The following is a 19,150-nucleotide window of genomic DNA, read 5'->3' as shown; positions in this document are numbered from 1 at the left end:
GGACGTGCAGACCGCGTGAGACGACGCTTCATCCAGTCCCAAACATGCTCAATGGGGGACAGATCCGGAGATCTTGCTGGCCAGGGTAGTTGAGTTACACCTTCTAGAGCACGTTGGGTGGCACGGGATACGTGCGGACGTGCATTGTCCTGTTGGAACAGCAAGTTCCCTTGCCGGTCTAGGAATGGTAGAACGATGGGTTCGATGACGGTTTGGATGTACCGTGCACTATTCAGTGTCCCCTCGACGATCACCAGAGGTGTACGGCCAGTGTAGGAGATCGCTCCCCACACCATGATGCCGGGTGTTGGCCCTGAGTGCCTCGGTCGTATGCAGTCCTGATTGTGGCGCTCACCTGCACGGCGCCAAACACGCATACGACCATCATTGGCACCAAGGCACAAGCGACTCTCATCGCTGAAGACGACACTTCTCCATTCGTCCCTCCATTCACGCCTGTCGCGACACCACTGGAGGCGGGCTGCACGATGTTGGGGCGTGAGCGGAAGACGGCCTAACAGTGTGCGGGACCGTAGCCCAGCTTCATGGAGACGGTTGCGAATGGTCCTCGCCGATACCCCAGGAGCAACAGTGTCCCTAATTTGCTGGGAAGTGGCGCTGCGGTCCCCTACGGCACTGCGTAGGATCCTACGGTCTTGGCGTGCATCCGGGCGTCGCTGCGGTCCGATCCCAGGTCGACGGGCACGTACACCTTCCGCCGACCACTGGCGACAACATCGATGTACTGTGGAGACCTCACGCCCCACGTGTTGAGCAATTCGGCGGTACGTCCACCCGGCCTCCCGCATGCCCATTATACGCCCTCGTACATCAATCCATAAAACACTTACTATATATATATATATATATATATATATATATATATATATATATATATATATATATATGATCATGACCGTAAAATTACTTGTCGAATACATTTTTAAATATCTTTAAATATCACAAGCTTCCGTGTTATTTGCTCCTCTCAGATCAATACACAATTAAGAATATACCGCAACTACCAACAATAGGACAAACAAACAGCTGCGGAATATCATGTACTGCCCTGACATGCAACACTGCCAGTAATGTACCAATACACACAAACACAGTAAACACACACAAGTACAAAATATTTCAGACTAGACTAGTTCAAGGTTCTACGGAGACCTTCTCACCTGAAATAGGTAGAAATAGGCCCTTATCAACCAACATGTTATTTAGACTATATTATACATCCAAACAGGGTATATCACTTCCCTCTACATGTTGCAAATTATTTCCATCACACTCATTGTATTACATTTTATTTTTGTTTTTCTTTGACATTTGCTTTATATAGCATATGTTATCATCAACTAGGGAGAAACAAATTATATAAAAGCATTTTAACAGTTCTTAATCATTCAGTTCTCTGTAACCTTACAGTAATTTTTATGTATTATGATCTTTATATTATGTAAAAAAGCATTAACAACTGTTTACCAATAAGATTGAAATAATGAGAAGTCTTTGCTGTTAGACTTAGAAGCATCCGACCCACCTTACATTTCAAGACGGTGGGTTACTCTGTACTGTTAATAAAATAAATAAATAAAATTAAATCGACATTTAGCAGATGGAAATATGGCACTGTTAGACCTCCCTCGCAGAGGAGTGTGAGATGCTACAAACTACCATATAGTTTTCGTGCATACATTTTCATCTTTGTTCTGTCTGTGAATGGGTTTGTTTATAAAATAACTTTTTTCTACTACAATTCTAGTTACAATTTTCTTTTTATTTATCAATTGCGAAATGTGTTATGAGTAACAATTCCCATTTTCTACTGTTTTTTACTGTATTATGCCACTTCATTCGTGATATTTGCAGTGTGGGACGTGCTGCGTTCTTCTGTTGCGTTGCTGTAAAAAATTTATAGTGCAGCACGTCACATATCGCAAACATCACCAACAAAACGGTGTAATACACAGAAAACGCACTAGAAAGTGGGAATTATTCCCCAAAACACGTCGCGCGGAAGGTAAATAAAAAGAAAGTCATGACTGTGAGCCGACGAAGTTATGTTATAAACAAAAACATAGTATTTCGGTTGCAGGCTTTCATTAACAGGGATTTTCCGCTTACCGCAGGTTGTCTTCGTAACCATCTCGCCTTTGCGTACACGCCTCCAGGACGGATCCACGGATAGACGAGATGGTTAAGGCGATCTCTCGCAACTTTCACCAACTTTCACAACTTTCTCCTCCAAATGCGAAAATATTTTCCTGACACCGATCTACATAGGGAGGAACGATCACCACGACAAAATAAGGGAAATTAGAGCTCGTACGGAAAGATATAGCTGTTCATTCTTTTTGCGCGCTGTACGAGATGGGAATAATGGAAAATTGTGACGGTGGTTCGATTAACCATCTGCCAGGCACTTGAATGTGATTTGCAGAGTATCCATGTAGATGTCGATGTAGATAAACGGAAAATCGACGTTAAAGCCCCATTCCGGCACAAAATTTTCATTTGGCAGCAGCAGGTATGAGTTCCATGCCTAATACAGCTGTTGTCAAAAAATTCTAAGTAGCGACAAAATTTTGTAATACTACTATAGCTGCAGATAGTCATGCATGTCCACCGAGCGAGGTGGCGCAGTGGTTAGCACACTGGACTCGCATTCGGGACGACGGTTCAAAGCCGCGTCTGGCCGTGCACATTTAGGTTTTCCGTGATTTCCCGAAGTCGCGTCAGGCAAATGGCGGGATGGTTCCTTTGAAATGACACGGCCGATATCCTTCCCTTATTCGAGCTTGCGCTCCGTCTCTAATGATCTCGTTGTCGAGGGGACGTTAAACGCTTATCTCCTGTCGATTCAGACATACATACAGAACGAACAGATATTGTAGTAATGAGTTTCACCAACCGTTTTTAATCGACAAAAAGAAAATTTTGTGTACTGTTGTCACCGACCTGATGACCAGTGGAATATCTGATCAACCGTAATTTGTATTCCTTACCTTTTCCGTTATTATTCCGCCTGGTTATCGATGTTATCTTAAATATGTAGGGAAGGAAGAACGTACTCATTGGAGGAGTGGTTCAAATGGTTCAAATGGCTCTGAGCGCTATGGGACTTAACATCTGTGGTCATCAGTCCCCTAGAACTTAGAACTACTTAAACCTAACTAACCTAAGGACATCACACACAGCCATGCCCGACGCAGGATTCGAACCTGCGACCGCAGCAGTCGCGCGGTTCCGGACTGAGCGCCTAGAACCGCTAGACCACAGCGGCCGGCTTGGAGGAGTGCCACAAATTCTTATTGCAGAAGGATGGGGCAGAGAACTGTCTTAGGCGGAGAACAATAAATTGGTCCTTGCTGAATATGCGTCCAGTGGATTAACAATCATAGCGCCTTCTTGTCCGCTCCCTTGAAGATGCATCCAAGTCCGACAGCATCGGAACCCGTCGGAGTCCACCACATTTCTCTCTCCTATTCTCGCCGATCGCTGCCCCGCTCGCTTATTTTCGGGCGCTGAGCGTCTGCAGGCCTTGTTTGCACTTTCCTTGCCTCTAAGTAGGGCGCGAGGGTCCTGGAATACCCAGCACCCGGTCGCTGTGGCCGTGACGTCGCGAGCCGCCGTTGGCGGCGCCGGCGAATTATGCTGCACCTGCGGGCCATAAAGCCCTTGTTTCAGACTCGGCAGTCCGCATTCCGGCCTTGACAGATTTACACAAGACATGCTAAACGATCCTTGCCCTTGAACCTCCGAAATACCAGTCACGCCCGTCGCTTAAAACATGCAAGTATTTGCACGGACAATATAAAGTCGCCTCGTCATTGTTATAACACCTGTTCCGCTTACGTTATTCTCTCCAAAGGCGACGTATCTGCAAGGTTTCTTCTTTACATACCAACAGCAGATTCGTCAAAACATGTTTTCGGGGACAGCTCTAGCCCACTCAAGAGTACTCACTGCTATACAATGCGGTCGAAGGTATTAATAGACATTTAGCTTGAATATCAACTCAAATATTTCTCTTCCCCAAGTGGCAGCTAACAGCTGTAATACCTGCAGAATAACTTCTGCGTAGCAAGCACTATGTTTCTGAATCAAATGTATTTGATCCCAGAATGTTTCGTACGGAAGAGTGTAGTACAATGAGCATTGTGTCCCTAGGAATACATGGTGTTTTTTGATCGCTACATCAGTATAGTGACTAATTTTAGAATCACATGAAGGAATACGCACTAACTCGCTATAAGCAGTTTGGCCAATTTCTAGTTTTAGTTTCTGTTACGTTTGAGATTGTGTCTTGTGCAATATTTGCAAATGTTTCGCGTTCTACACATTTAAGTGATATGTAATATATTAAAGCTATTTGGAATGTATTGTTAATTCTTCAGGGAAAGAGTTTTATGGTGAGTGAAATGATACATATTATAGAACTATTTATGTATCATGTGGGTTATCTATCACACTATACCAAAGTACAATTCTCCCGGTAGCTCTGTATGGCTCTGAAACATTTACATTATGAGAAAGAGATGAACAAAAACTGCTGCTCTTCGAGAAAAAGATATTACGGAAAACATCTGATCCCAAAAGGGACATCAGTCACAGTAATAGTGGACATCAGAGAGCCAGGAACTGGCAGACTTACACTCGCAAGCTGATACTGTCCGAAGGATGAAGAAAATATGTGGTCAGGGCATGTAATTAGGATAGAAGAGAAAATACTAGCGTGATTAGCTTTCTCAGGATCCGCGGAGGGCAGAAGAGGCCAAGGAGGCCACAGAAAAGATGGGAACATGGTGTCAACAGGGATACGCAGGAGATGGGCCTGAGAAAAGGGGAATGGACCACGAAAGCCAGCAGCAGAAATGAGCGGTGGAGGGAAGTAGAGAACGCATATGATATTCCCGGCCAAAGCGACAGTTTATAATAGTAAGAAGAAGAAGAGTGAACTGTTAAGTCATAAAACTTCCTGGCAGATTAAAACTGTATGCCGGACCGAGACTCGAATTCGGGACCTTTGCCTTTCGCGGAGAAGTGCTCTACCGTCTGAGCTACCCAAGCACGACTCACGCTCCGTCCTCAACAGCATCACTTCTGCCAGTACCTCGTCTCCTACCTTCCAAACTTTACAGAAGCTCTCCTGCGAACCATGCAGAACTAGCACTTTTGAAAGAAAGGATATTGCGGAGACATGGCTTAGCCACAGCCTGTATGATGTTTCCAGAATGAGGTTTTCACGCTGCAGCGGAGAGTAGGCTGTCTCCGCGCTGTCTCCGCAATATCCTTTATTTCAGAAGTGCTAGTTCTGCATGGTTCGCTGGAGAACTTCTATAAGGTTTGGAAGGTAGGAGACGAGGTAGTGGCAAAAGTGAAGCTGTGAGGACGGAGCGTGAGTCGTGCTTGGGTAGCTCAGATGGTAGATCACTTGCCCGCGAAAGGAAAAGCTCCCGAGGTCGAGTCTCGGTCCGGCACACAGTTTTAATCCGCTAGGAAGTTTCATACAGCGCACTCTCCGCTGCAGAATAAAATCTCATTCTGTTAAGTCATACTTTGTTGGTCGTACACCATGTAGTGAGGTTCTTTAATGACATAATAATTTGTCCTGTCTTGAAAACGGGAACTGGTTTTAGTTTACCGTAGCTTCTATTTCAGAATGTATTTAACTTGTAACTGCTTTTTGTTTATACAGCATAGTTTTTTCACTTCCTGATTACTGATCTGGAGTAGAGTAGTAATGTAACAAATAACGATTAAATACAATGTTGACAAGATTTTCTAGATTGCAACGCTTTTAAATTTCAATTTCATATTCGTTTCTATGGACATAGCCATCTTTTACCTTAGAAAATGTTTTCACATTCGAAGAAAACTTAGGGGTCAGGGATTTTCTCTGCCTGGTGATAACTGGGTGTTGTGTGATGTCCTTAAGTTACTTAGGTTTAAGTAGTTCTAAGTTCTAGGGGACTGATGACCATAGATATTTAGTCCCATAGTGCTTAGAGCCATTTGAACCATTCTGAAGAAAACTTAATTTTCCGGAGTATTTTTTTGTAATTTCATGAAGAAAACAGCACATAACAAGTGAATGTCACCATTTAGGAATGGATTAATAAAATATATTAAACTTCTGATACATGGCTAACTAGAAGCAAAAATCTAAAGTTATACAACGTACAACACACTCTCCATTATTAATTACGCTGACAAAAAATGGTCCTGCAACATTTGTTTTGTGTATGTAGCACATTAAGCTGAGAATATAAATGTCTTTATTTAAACTAAAATACAGATTCTCTTTGAGCACGGTATCGTAATTAATAGAGAAAATTCACAAGGCTGAGGGTATTCCACAACAGATGTAAACATGGTCCACAGATGAGCCCTTTGCGAAATAAATGTGACTGACTTCAATAGATGTGCGTCTTAGGTAGTATTACCGATTCAGCCCCCTTATAATTGGGCCCAAATTTCACACATGACCTGTCTTTATGACACAGCACTTCACATGTTACAAAGCTTATAACCGTCAAATGATGTGTTCCGCATGTTGATCTCGCATTTTTATACAATACTGCACTAATCTCTGCAGTGAGTTATGAATTGTTTCAACCTCCACCTGAGTATTTAAATTCTCTGCTCCACTTCTTCTGCCGTATCACATCAGCGGGAGGGGGCGTACATTTCATTTCTGAGATAACTCCAGGCAGAAGAATACAGAGGACTGATATCTGATGGTCTTGGAGACCCTGTTCCACATACTCATTTTGTATCGTACTGACGCGTTACATGTCACGTCAGCAGCAAAATGAGTGGGTGCCCCACCGCGAATGTAGCACACTCCCCAATTTGAGCTCAGTTTGACGGGGACTGAATCAAAAAGTTAACATTTCAGTCAATTGTTATTGGTTTCTCCGTCTTAAGCTTACTGTATTTAATTAAAGAGAATTTTACACCACACGATTTTCGCTTTCATTTACAAAGACTGTTCTGTGGTCGTTCTGGAAATACGGGAAGCGTCTGGTGTAAGACGCTCTTTAATTGATTCAGTAAGCTTAAGACGGAGAAACCAATAATAACTGATTTTAGCAGCTGCTGAGAAAACTGGCTTTGTAGACAAATATATTATTAGATCGCAAATAATTTTTTGGAACTAGAACTACTTGCTAACGTGACGAAAATCATGGGATACCTCCTAATATCGAGACGGACCTCCTTCTTCGAGGAATAGTGCAGCAAATCTACGTGGGATGGATTTAATAAGTAGTTGGAAGTCCCCTACAGAAATACTGAGCCATTCTGCCTCCACAGTCGTCCGTAACTGCAAAAATGTTGTAGGGGCAGGATTTTGAACGCGAACTGACCTCTCTATTATGCCCCATAAATGTTCGATGGAATTAATGTCGGGCAGTCTGGGTAGCCAACTCATTCGCACAAATTTCCCAGAATGTTCTTCAAACCGCCGCCGGCTGGTGAGGTAGAGCGATTCTAGGCACTTCAGTCTGGAGCCGCGCGACCGCTACGGTCGCAGGTTCGAATTCTGCCTCGGACATGGATGTGTGTGGTGTCCTTAGGTTAGTTAGGTTTAAGTAGTTATAAGTTATAGGGGACTGATGACCTCAGATGTCAAGTCCCATAGTGCTCAGAACCATTTGAACCAAACCAGTCGCCTAAAAATTGTGGCCCTGTGACATGGTGCACTGTTGTCCAGAAAAAATTCCAACGCGTTTGGTGACATGAAGCCCATGAATGGCTTCCAATAGTCTCCAAGTAGGCGAACATAACCATTTGGAGTCAATGATCAGTTCAGTAACGTGTATCTGCAGGACATGCGGCCTGTAGTTGAAGAAGTATCATGATGATCTCTCCATTGCCAAAAGATTCTGGAATAGTCCCCCATTCGGATCTCCGGGAGGGGACTGCCAAGGGGGAGGTTACCATGAGAAAAAGATTGAATAATCAACGAAAGGATAATGTTCTACGACTCGGGGTGTGGAATGTCAGAAGCTTGAACGAGGTAGGGAAACTAGAAAATCTGAAAAGGGAAATGCAAAGGCTCAATCTAGATATAGTAGGGGTCAGTGAAGTGAAGTGGAAGGAAGACAAGGATTTCTGATCAGATGGGTATCGCGTAAAATCAACAGCAGCAGAAAATGGTATACCAGGTGTAGGATTCGTTATGAAAGGGAAGGTAGGGCAGAGGGTGTGTTACTGTGAACAGTTCAGCGACCGGGTTATTCTAATCAGAATCGACAGCAGACCAACACCGACAACGATAGTTCAGTTATACATGCCGACGTCGCAAGCTGAAGATGAACAGATAGAGAAAATGTATGAGGATATTGAAAGGGTAATGCAGTATGTAAAGGGGGACGAAAATTTAATAGTCATGGGCGACTGGAATGCAGTTGTAGGGGAAGGAGTAGAAGAAAAGGTTACAGGAGAATATGGGCTTGGGACAAGGAATGAAAGAGGAGAAAGACTAATTGAGTTCTGTAACAAGTTTCAGCTACTAATAGCGAATACCCTGTTCAAGAATCACAAGAGGAGGAGGTATACTTGGAAAATGCCGGGAGATACGGGAAGATTTCAATTAGATTACACCATGGTCAGACAGAGATTCCGAAATCATATACTGGATTGTAACACGTACCCAGGAACAGATATACACTCAGATCACGATATAGTAGTGATGAAGAGTAGGCTGAAGTTCAAGACATTAGTCAGGAAGAATCAATACGCTAAGAAGTGGGATACGGAAGTTCTACGGAATGACGAGATACGTTTGAAGTTCTCTAACGCTATAGATACAGCAATAAGGAATAGCGCAGTAGACAACACCGTTGAAGAGGAATGAACGTCTCTAAAAAGGGCCATCACATAAGTTGGGAAGGAAAACATAGGTACAAAGAAGGTAGCTGCGAAGAAACCATGGGTAACAGAAGAAATACTTCAGTTGATTGATGAAAGGAGGAAGTACAAAAATGTTCCGGGAAAATCAGGAATACAGAAATACAAGTCGCTCAGGAATGAAATAAATAGGAAGTGCAGGGAAGCTAAGACGAAATGGCTGCAGGAAAAATGTGAAGACATCGAAAAAGATATGATTGTCGGAAGGACAGACTCAGCGTACAGGAAAGTCAAAACAACCTTCGGTGACATTAAAAGCAACGGTGGTAACATTAAGAGTGCAAAGGAAATTCCATTGTTAAATGCAGAGGAGAGAGCAGATAGGTGGAAAGAATACATTGAAAGCCTCTATGAGGGTGAAGATTTCTCTGATGTGATAGAAGAAGAAACAGGAGTCGATTTAGAAGAGATAGGAGATCCAGTATCAGAATCGGAATTTAAAAGAGCTTTGGAGGACTTACGGTCAAATAAGGCAGAAGGGATAGATAACACCCATCAGAATTTCTAAAATCATTAGGGGAAGTGGCAACAAAACGACTATTCACGTTGGTGTGTAGAATATATGAGGCGGGACTGCTACGGTCGCAGGTTCGAATCCTGCCTCGGGCATGGATGTGTGTGATGTCCTTCGGTTGGTTAGGTTTAAGTAGTTCTAAGTTCTAGGGGACTTATGACCTAAGATGTTGAGTCCCATAGTGCTCAGAGCCATTGGAAGCCATTGGAAGAATATATGAGTCTGGCGACATACCATCTGTCTTTCGGAAAAGCATCATCCACACAGTACCAAAGACGGCAAGAGCTGACAAGTGCGAGAATTATCGCACAATCAGCTTAACAGCTCATACATTGAAGCTGCTTACAATAATAATATACAGAAGAATGGAGAAGAAAATTGAGAATGCGCTAGGTGACGATCAGTTCGGCTTTAGGAAAAGTAAAGGCACATGAGAGGCATTCTGACGTGTGATGTCCTTATGTTAGTAACTGAACCAACCACACCACGGTTTCCCATCCGTCTAGGATACAACCGACAGGGTCACGAGCCGAGGAGAGGAGCTTTAGCCAATGTTGTGCTGGAACGGATCCCCCGTGGTACACAAAAAAGGTCCGAACGCTGTTGCAGAGGCAACGGAAAAAGCATGCGAAGTTCAGAAGAACGCGAAATCCCGAAGATTGGCTAAAATTTACAGACGCGTGAAATTTGGCAAGTACTTCAATGCGAGATGCCTTTAATAGGTTCCACAACGAAACATTGTCTCGAAATTTGGTAGAAAATCCGAAGAAATTCTGGTCGTATGTAAAGTACACAAGCGGCAAGACGCAGTCAATACCTCCGCTGCGCAGTGCAGATGGTACTGTTACCGACGACTGTGCCGCTAAAGCGGAGTTATTGAACGCAGTTTTCCGAAATTCCTTCACCAGGGAAGACGAATGGAATATTCCAGAATTTGAAACACGAACATCTGCTAGCATGAGTTTCTTAGAAGTAGATACCTTAGGGGTTGCGAAGCAACTCAAATCGCTTGATACGGGCAAGTCTTCAGGTCCAGATTGTATACCGATTAGGTTCCTTTCAGATTACGCTGATACTATAGCTCCCTACTTAGCACTCATATACAACCGCTCGTTCACCGATAGATCTGTACCTACAGATTGGAAAATTGCGCATTTCGCACCAGTGTTCAAGAAGGGTAGTAGGAGTAATCTATTTAACTACAGACCTATATCATTGACGTCGGTTTGCAGTAGGGTTTTGGAGCATATACTGTATTCAAACATTATGAATCACCTCGAAGGGAACGATCTAGTGTTACGTAATCAGCATGGCTTCAGAAAACATCGCTCTTGTGCAACGCATCTAGCTCTTTATTCGCACGAAGTAATGGCCGCTATCGACAGGGGATCTCAAGTTGATTCCCTATTTCTAGATTTCCGGAAAGCTTTTGACACCGTTCCTCACAAGCGACTTCTACTCAAGCTGCGGAGCTATGGGGTATCGTCTCAGTTGTGCGACTGGATTCGTGATTCCCTGTCAGGAAGGTCGCAGTTCGTAGTAATAGACGGCAAATCATCGAGTAAAACTGAAGTGATATCAGGTGTTCCCCAGGGAAGCGTCCTGGGACCTCTGCTGTTCCTGATCTATATAATGACCTGGGTGACAATCTGAGCAGTTCTCTTAGATTGTTCGCAGATGATGCTGTAATTTACCGTCTAGTAAGGTCATCCGAAGACCAGTATCAGTTCCAAAGCGATTTAGAAAAGATTGCTGTATGGTGTGTCAGGTGGCAGTTAACGCTAAATAACGAAAAGTGTGAGATGATCCACATGAGTTCCAAAAGAAATCTGTTGGAATTCGATTACTCGATAAATAGTACAATTCTCAAGGCTGTCAATTCAACTAAGTACCTGGGTGTTAAAATTACGAACAACTTCAGTTGGAAGGGCCACATAGATAATATTGTCGGGAAGGCGAGCCAAAGGTTGCGTTTCATTGGCAGGACACTTAGAAGATGCAACAAGTCCACTAAAGAGACAGCTTACGCAACACTCGTTCGTCGTCAGTTAGAATATTGCTGCGCGGTGTGGGATCCTTACCAGGTGGAATTGACGGAGGACATCGAAAGGGTGCAAAAAAGGGCAGCTCGTTTTGTATTATCACGTTATAGGGGAGAGAGTGTGGCAGATATGATACACGAGTTGGGATGGAAGTCATTACAGCATAGACGTTTTTCGTCGCGGCGAGACCTTTTTACAAAATTTCAGTCACCAACTTTCTCTTTCGAATGCGAAAATATTTTGTTGAGCCCAACCTACATAGGTAGGGATGATCATCAAAATAAAATAAGAGAAATCAGAGCTCGAAGAGAAAGGTTTAGGTGTTCGTTTTTCCCGCTCGCTGTTCGGGAGTGGAATAGTAGAGAGATAGTGTGATTGTGGTTCGATGAACCCTCTGCCAAGCACTTAAATGTGAATTGCAGAGTAGTCATGTAGATGTAGATGTAGATGTTAGCAAATGCACTCGCGTCGGTCGTCTGTGGCCATAGCCCATTCATGCCTACTTTCGCCGCACTGTTCTGATGGACACTTTCACCGTATGTCCTACATTGATTTCTGTGGTTATTTCACGCAGTGTGCTTCTCCGTTAGCACTGACGACTCTACGCAAACACTGCTGGCTCTCGGTCACTAAGCGAAGGCCGTCAGCCACTGCGTCGTCCGTGGTGAGAGGTAATGCCGGAAATGTGGTATCCTCGGCACACTCTTGACGCTTTGGATCTCTGAATATTGAATTCGTTAATGATTTCCGAATCTGAATCATCCATGCATCTATCTCCAACTGTCATTCCGCATTCAAAGACTGTTAATTCTCGTCGTGTGGCCATAATCACGTCGTACACCTTTTCACACTAATCACTTGAGAACAAATGACAGCTCCGTCAGTGCACTACCCTTTTATACCTTACGTACGCGATAACTTCTGTCTCCTCAGTGCAATTCATACCGAGAACAATGGCAGCTCACAACCAAGCATTCGCAGTTGTCTCGCCATACATCTTTTCGTGGACCCACGTTTAGTGCAAACTTTTTGCATCTGCTATCGTATAATTTCGCCTGCGTTACTATTCGCTGTTAATTATGATACACCCTATATTATTACATATATGGATATGGTGGATATCCTTCTGATATGTCCGAAAGAACAGACACCATCTCCATATAGTTATGGCTAACCGGCCGTTGACCTTCTTCTACTGTGCGAATGCACATGCATTGCCCGGATTCTTACGGGACTCGGTAAGATTGTCTGCCGTGAGTAATGAGTGTAGTGGGCAGGGGCAATACGAATGTAGTGTGTGGATATTACGATGGGAATGTCAGTCTCACGGGGAGAGTGCAAGGGATAAATCCCTGCAGTCGCATTATCCTCTGTGCCCTCGGTGACTCAGATGAATAGAGCGTCTGCCATGTAGGCGCCGGCACGATAGCTCAGCGTGTTCGGTCAGAGAGCTGTTCGTCCTCTGTAATTAAAAAAAAACTGAGTAAAGGAATAAACGATCATCTTGAATGGATGTCATGTAACGTCCACCCAGATCAAACGCAACAAACTATACCGAACAAAATGAAATAAAAAAAAAGTTGGACAGAGAGTCTGCCATGTAAACAGGAGATCCCGGCTTCGAGTCCAGGTCGGGGCCCACATTTTCACCTGTCCCCGTTGATATATATCAACGCCCGTCAGCTAGGCCTGTCTAGCCGGCTGCTGTGGCCGAGAGGTTCTAGTCGCTTCAGTACGGAACCGCGCTGCTAATACGGTCGCAGGTTAGAATCCTGCCTCGGGCATGGATGTGTATGATGTCCTTAGGTTAGTTAGGTTTAAGTAGTTCTAAGTCTAGGGGACTGATGACCTCAGATGTTAAGTCTCATAGTGCTCAGAGCCATTTGAACCATTTTAAGGCCTGTCGACAAATTAAGGTATTGATTCAATTGTCATTTCTGTCTCACACATTCTCAATGACTGCTTCTCTTTTACGCCAATCTTTCGTTGCCTGTATTTTATCCCGGCCACATTCAGAATAGATAACTAATGAGGAGATAATTAATCGAATTGGGAGAAAGAGGTATGGTATAACATGAGTAACAGGTCACAACCCCAGTCATTACAGGATCGTCAGTTTGTAAATGGAGGAAACTGTGGGGAAGGGAGGTTTGTAAATGGAGACCAAGGCTTGACTCCACTAAGCATGTTCAGACTGATGTGGGTCGCAATACAATGAGATGAAAGCAGTCATATGATAGCAATATAGACGTAAACATACGGAGGTAGTACCTCTACACAAGGTATAAAAGGACCGTGTATTGGCGGAGCTGTCATTGGTACTAAGGTGATTCATGTGAAAAAAAATTTCGAGGTGATTATATGGTCACACAGCGGGAATAGACACTGGACGAGGAATGGTATTTGGAGCTAGATGCATGGGACATTCGATTTCGGAAATCCTTAGGAAGTTCATTATTCGGAGATCCATAGCCTCAAGAGTGCGCCGAAAGTACCATATTTCAGGCATTTCTTTTGACCATGGACAACGCACGGGTTAACGACCTTCACTTAACCACTGAAAGCAGCGGCATTAACGTAGGTTTGTCAGAACTAACAGACGAGCAACCCTGCGTGAAATAACCGCAGAAATCAATGCGGGACGCACGGCGAATGTATTCGTTAGGATAGTGCAGCGATATCTGGCGTTATTGGGCTATGGCAGCAGATGACCGACGCGGCTGCCTTTGCTAACGGCACGACATGGCCTGCAGCGCCTCTCCTGGGCTCGTGACCGTATCGGTTGGACCCTAGACGCCTGGAAAACCGTGGCCTGGTCTGGTAAGTCCCGATCTAAGTTAGTAAGAGTGATGGCCGGGAAGCCATGGACCCATGTTGCCAATAAGGCACTGTGGAAGCTGGTGTGGGCTCCGTTTACATGGAACGGACTGGGTTCTCTGGACCAGTTGAACCGATCATTGACCGGAAACGGCTATTTTCGGCTACTCGGAGACCGTCTGCAGCCATTCATGGAATTCATGTCGACAAACACGATGGAATTTTTATTGGTGACAGTACGCCATGTCACCGGGCGACATTCTAAACAGTTCGAGAGCATGATTCGGCCACCCATCAAACTTTCATGGCACATAATCGAGTGGTCAAATCTTGCACAAAGTCGTGCACCGTCAACACTTTCGCAATTATGGGCGGCTATAGGGGCAACATGGCTCAATATTTCTACAGGGAAGTTGCAACCACTTGAGTCCATTCCACATCGTGTTGCAGCACTACGCCGGCCACTGTCGCCCAGCGGTTCTAGGCGCTTCAGTCCGGAACCGCGCGACTGCTACGGTCGCAGGTTCGAATCCTGCCTGGGGCATGGATGTGTGCTATGTCCTTAGGTTAGTTAGGTTTACGTAGTTCTAAGTTCTAGGGGACTGATGACCTCAGATGTTAAGTCCCATAGTGCTCAGAGCCATATGAACCATTTTTTGCTGCACTACGCTGGGGAAAAGGAGGTGCGAGACGATATTAGGTGGTCTCGAGTGACTTTTGCCACCTCAGTGTAGTTACATGAAGAAGCCTGCAAAAAATATAGTAGGGTAAAGAAACTGCACGACGGTAGCTTTGTGATTACTGACGCCTCTTTCTCGTATTCTTTCAACAGTTTTGCTGTCTCGTCACTGAGCTATCGCTTCTAGCCATGTCTTAGGGTGAGCGGTTTGCTTTTAATTCGAGGAAGGCGGAGACTGCCGGCACACGCGCAGCTGGCGCAGAGCAGAGGCGGCGGCGGCAACAGTAGCGCCGCTATCAGCAGAGCAAACAGCCGAGCCGCTATCTGGCTGTGCCGGCGCTGACGCAGGGCGCAGGACGTCGGCAGGCCGCCGCTTCCCAGAAGGACACGGGACGCGGAGCACGTGAAACCTGCCGCCTGCCGCCTGCCGCCGCAGGCAGCTCCTCGGCACTATTGTTTGCCACTCCCGACACATTGCAGTAGAACGGGAAAAATTATTATAGAGTGATTACGTATTGGTTAAAAACAGTCTTGGTTGCAATTTTAGTTTTTTAGTTTTCAACGACGCATTTCGTCTTATTTAGGCATCTTCAGTTTATCTTTTTCTAGATGGACACGAGAGGCACCAAGATCTGCATAACCTGTATAACCTGAAGGTGCCTAAATAAGGCGAAACGCGTCGTTGAAAAATAAAAAAATAAAATTGCAACTAAGACTGTTTTTAACCAATACTGTTACGTACTGTTTTGCTGTATGCCACCTATGGATTGGAAGAATTTCTAGAGTGATTACGCACTTCCTTGGGCTACAGTTTGCTATTCTGAATGCCAAAACCGTTTTTTATGTCCACTGTAGGCAGACCTTCTTTTATACACGAATTAAATTTTCAAACGCAGCTGCGTCGGTGAAATATGTGATAATTAAAACAATTTATTGCTATTTGGGAAGAGAGACGTAGAGCATTTAATAGTTTTTAAACATGACACAAATTTCATTGAAAGCTCGAAAAGGGTCTAAATGTAATACGAGGGACATGCAATAATTAAAGGGCCGAATTGATGTAGAAATGAAAAGTTTGTAGGACGACTTTTGCACTTGCATGACTTTATATTCGCATCACTGGGATGATCTGAACAGCTGACGGATAACAATTGTTTTGTTTATAACATCAACATTGCTTTTAACGATTGTGTGTCAGCTTGAAGTTTCCACACTACATGAACAGCGTTCAGTGACTTTTTTGCTTTCTGATGGTGAAGGTAATGTGGCAAAAGTTGTATGAATCGCGGAAAAGTTTTGTAAGTGGGTAGAACAGTTCAAAAACGGTCGAATCTCGGTGACTGACATCTTTTGGGGTACCGACGATGTCGTCTTTTGTGATCATTTACAAGATCAGCGTACGAAGCGTACAATAAGCAGTACCACTACTCAGATATGCTGATGAGCAAAGTAAAGCCAGCAACGAGACAAAAACGTCATGGATCTCAAAGAGAGGGCGTCACATTGCTACACGACAACGCTGGCCCTTACACTGCCCACTTGACCCAAGAAATGGTTTGGAATATACTTCCTCATCCTCCCTACAGCCCAGATTTGGCTCCCTCAGGTTTTCATTCGGTCCACTCAAGGAGGCATTACTTGAAAAATTTCAACAACAATGATAGTATCAAAGAATTTTTGGCAAAGTGACTCAAACATCGAGACAAAAATTTCTTTGCATCACGCATCATTGGGACAAGTTTATTAACTAGTAAAAGCCTCATTTCATAGCATGCAGTTTTCTTCTCCTACTTCAGTGTGTCTCTTTATTGAATGTCCTTCGTACATGGTGCAGTTAAACTCATCTGTATAAAAAAATTCATGACAGCCTACGGTAAGCACTAAAAAATTGTTTCAGCGTTCAGCAATTAAGTAAAGGCTGTGGACCCACACACGAAGGAATTATTATTGTTTATTATTCATATATTGCCTGTACCTTTTGCAGTCCCCACCCATAAATCCGATCGGTGGGATTTGTTATGATGATTATGATATCCATGGCCCTCTAATGTCATAATTTCTCCCAGCCTTCCTCATCATGTGGCATTGACCATCAATTGGTTCTTTCGCCTTCGAAAACGGTTTTTCATTACCAGGAGAAGAGGTATGATGAGTTATGCCCAGTCTTAACCCAGTTAGCCTTCAATCCTTGTCTACGTTAGCTGTCACATAAAGTGGCGTTGACTCCTCTCTACCACAAGGTTGTCCATATCAGTTTCCCTTCATCAGATATAGGACCTTAACGGCATTTCCTAGATCCCTTTAGTACCTTAGATAGAATCTACATTGAAGTAGTGCTGAGAAGAATATGAAACCCAGTCTCTCCGGATGAACATTCAAACAAGAACAGACAGACTCATAGGACACGTTTTAACACAAAATAACGTCATTAGAACAGTACCAGATGGAGATACTATGGTAAGGAATCGGTGGGTACGACCAAGAATGTGATTATGAGTAATCTAGGAAATCAAGGGGAAAGGAGATAAAACAGTGAAATGGGGTACTGCTACAAACCAATCTCAGGGTTGAAGAACACAGGAGAAGATCATTAAATGTATTTCGCAAACCAAACAATCTCTGTCGTCTCAGTGACTGGATAGTCACTAAACTCCGTTATTCCTCAATGCTACTCTACCATGAAGGTCGAATTTAGTAAAATTATGTAAAACGATGGACTGGCAGAATGCTTCTGAACAGCAGCTACTGTTGCTTGGGTATATTTCACTGAATCGATATGGATGTGCTTGACTTCCAGTTTCATGTGTTGAGGGAATAAGTATTCCGAAATCAATCATGTATGCTGGACGAACAATCAATATCAATAAAGAACAAGACTCAAGAAGCAGTAAGTATCATCAAGTAAAGATTCCTGCGCACAAAGTACAATTTCTGGGGGAATATCACAGCCCCTTTCGATTAAAACCGGTATTTACAAAAGATATTAACTGTCTCGTTCCTCTTCAATATCATCCTACATAAATAAATTAAGAAATGGAGGTCTACTGAACCTGGACCAGCAAAAGATGACATTAAAAGCTCTTCCTTAACTTTCGCACACGATTTAGCGATACTAGCGGATAGTGAAATCACAGCAACCAAACAGATACAAATCCTCAAAGAATGCACTGAAAAAGACGGCCTACAATATACATCGTTCACAAATTCAACACGAAGTGTGGGCACGACAAGAGGGTCAGACACTTCAATCATCTCTAATAGATTATAGAAGCAATGGGGCTAGAAAGTCAAGCGCAGTGAGTTCGATTAAAGAACCACAATGATGGTAAATCTACGACAAAGAGTTGGATGTCACACTGCAATACGATGATAAAACTGAATCTCTATAAGTGAGAGAAATCAAAATTCTTGGCCCAGGGAAACAGTCAGTGACAGCCATAGATTGAAATCCCGTGAAGGAACAAAGAAATCATCGAACCTGATAGCAAATATTAGAAAACCAAGACTAAAATTTCATGGACATGTTTGAAGACTCTCTATAACACAAACGCTTACATACAATACTGTAACATATGGAGGAATGTTACGCCACGGATTCAATTAGTGAAAAAGGTCCTCGTGAAAGTCATGACAGAAGCAAGGGTAGCAGCATACAGTAATATATTTAGTGAAAACCTAAACTCTAGGGCACTGCGCCGTCCGGGGTGGCCGAGCGGTTCTAGGTGCTACAGTCTGGAACCGCGCGACAGCCACGGTCGCAGGTTCGAATCCTGCCTCGGGCATGGATGTGTGTGACGTCCTTAGGTTAGTTAGGTTTAAGTAGTTCTAAGTTCTAGGGGACTGATGACCCATAGTGCTCAGAGCCATTTGAACTATTTTTTTTATTGGGCACTGCAGTCGGACAATGAGGTGAAAAAGAAAAAGAAAGAATTGAAACCACAAGGACTGAAAAGAAAAAAATAGCCCACAGGGAGAGAATGAGAGCCCTATGGCAGATTAATTTAAAAAAACGAATCTAAAAGCACTGCGTGATCCAGCAGGATCCATAAGTCAATAATAACAATAATACATTGCGGTTGCATGCCTCCGAGATGCGATCGTTAACAACGATGGCGAGATTAAGAACAGGAGTTATTTTTACCGAAGTTTACATCAGGTGCATATTATCACAGTACT

At 43.7% G+C, this 19,150-nt stretch overlaps 1 protein-coding gene across 5 annotated transcripts in view; it reads right to left on the bottom strand.

Moving 5' to 3' along the window:
* LOC126322757 (uncharacterized) overlaps positions 1 to 19,150 on the bottom strand; it is a 672,754-nt gene that overhangs the window by 137,053 nt on the left and 516,551 nt on the right. The gene's annotated exons all lie outside the window — the stretch shown is intronic.

Source organism: Schistocerca gregaria, chromosome 2 (assembly GCF_023897955.1).
Source record: "Schistocerca gregaria isolate iqSchGreg1 chromosome 2, iqSchGreg1.2, whole genome shotgun sequence".
NCBI lineage: Eukaryota > Metazoa > Arthropoda > Insecta > Orthoptera > Acrididae > Schistocerca > Schistocerca gregaria.
Note: the sequence above shows the minus strand (reverse complement) of the source record. Positions and strands in the feature narration are given on the sequence as shown.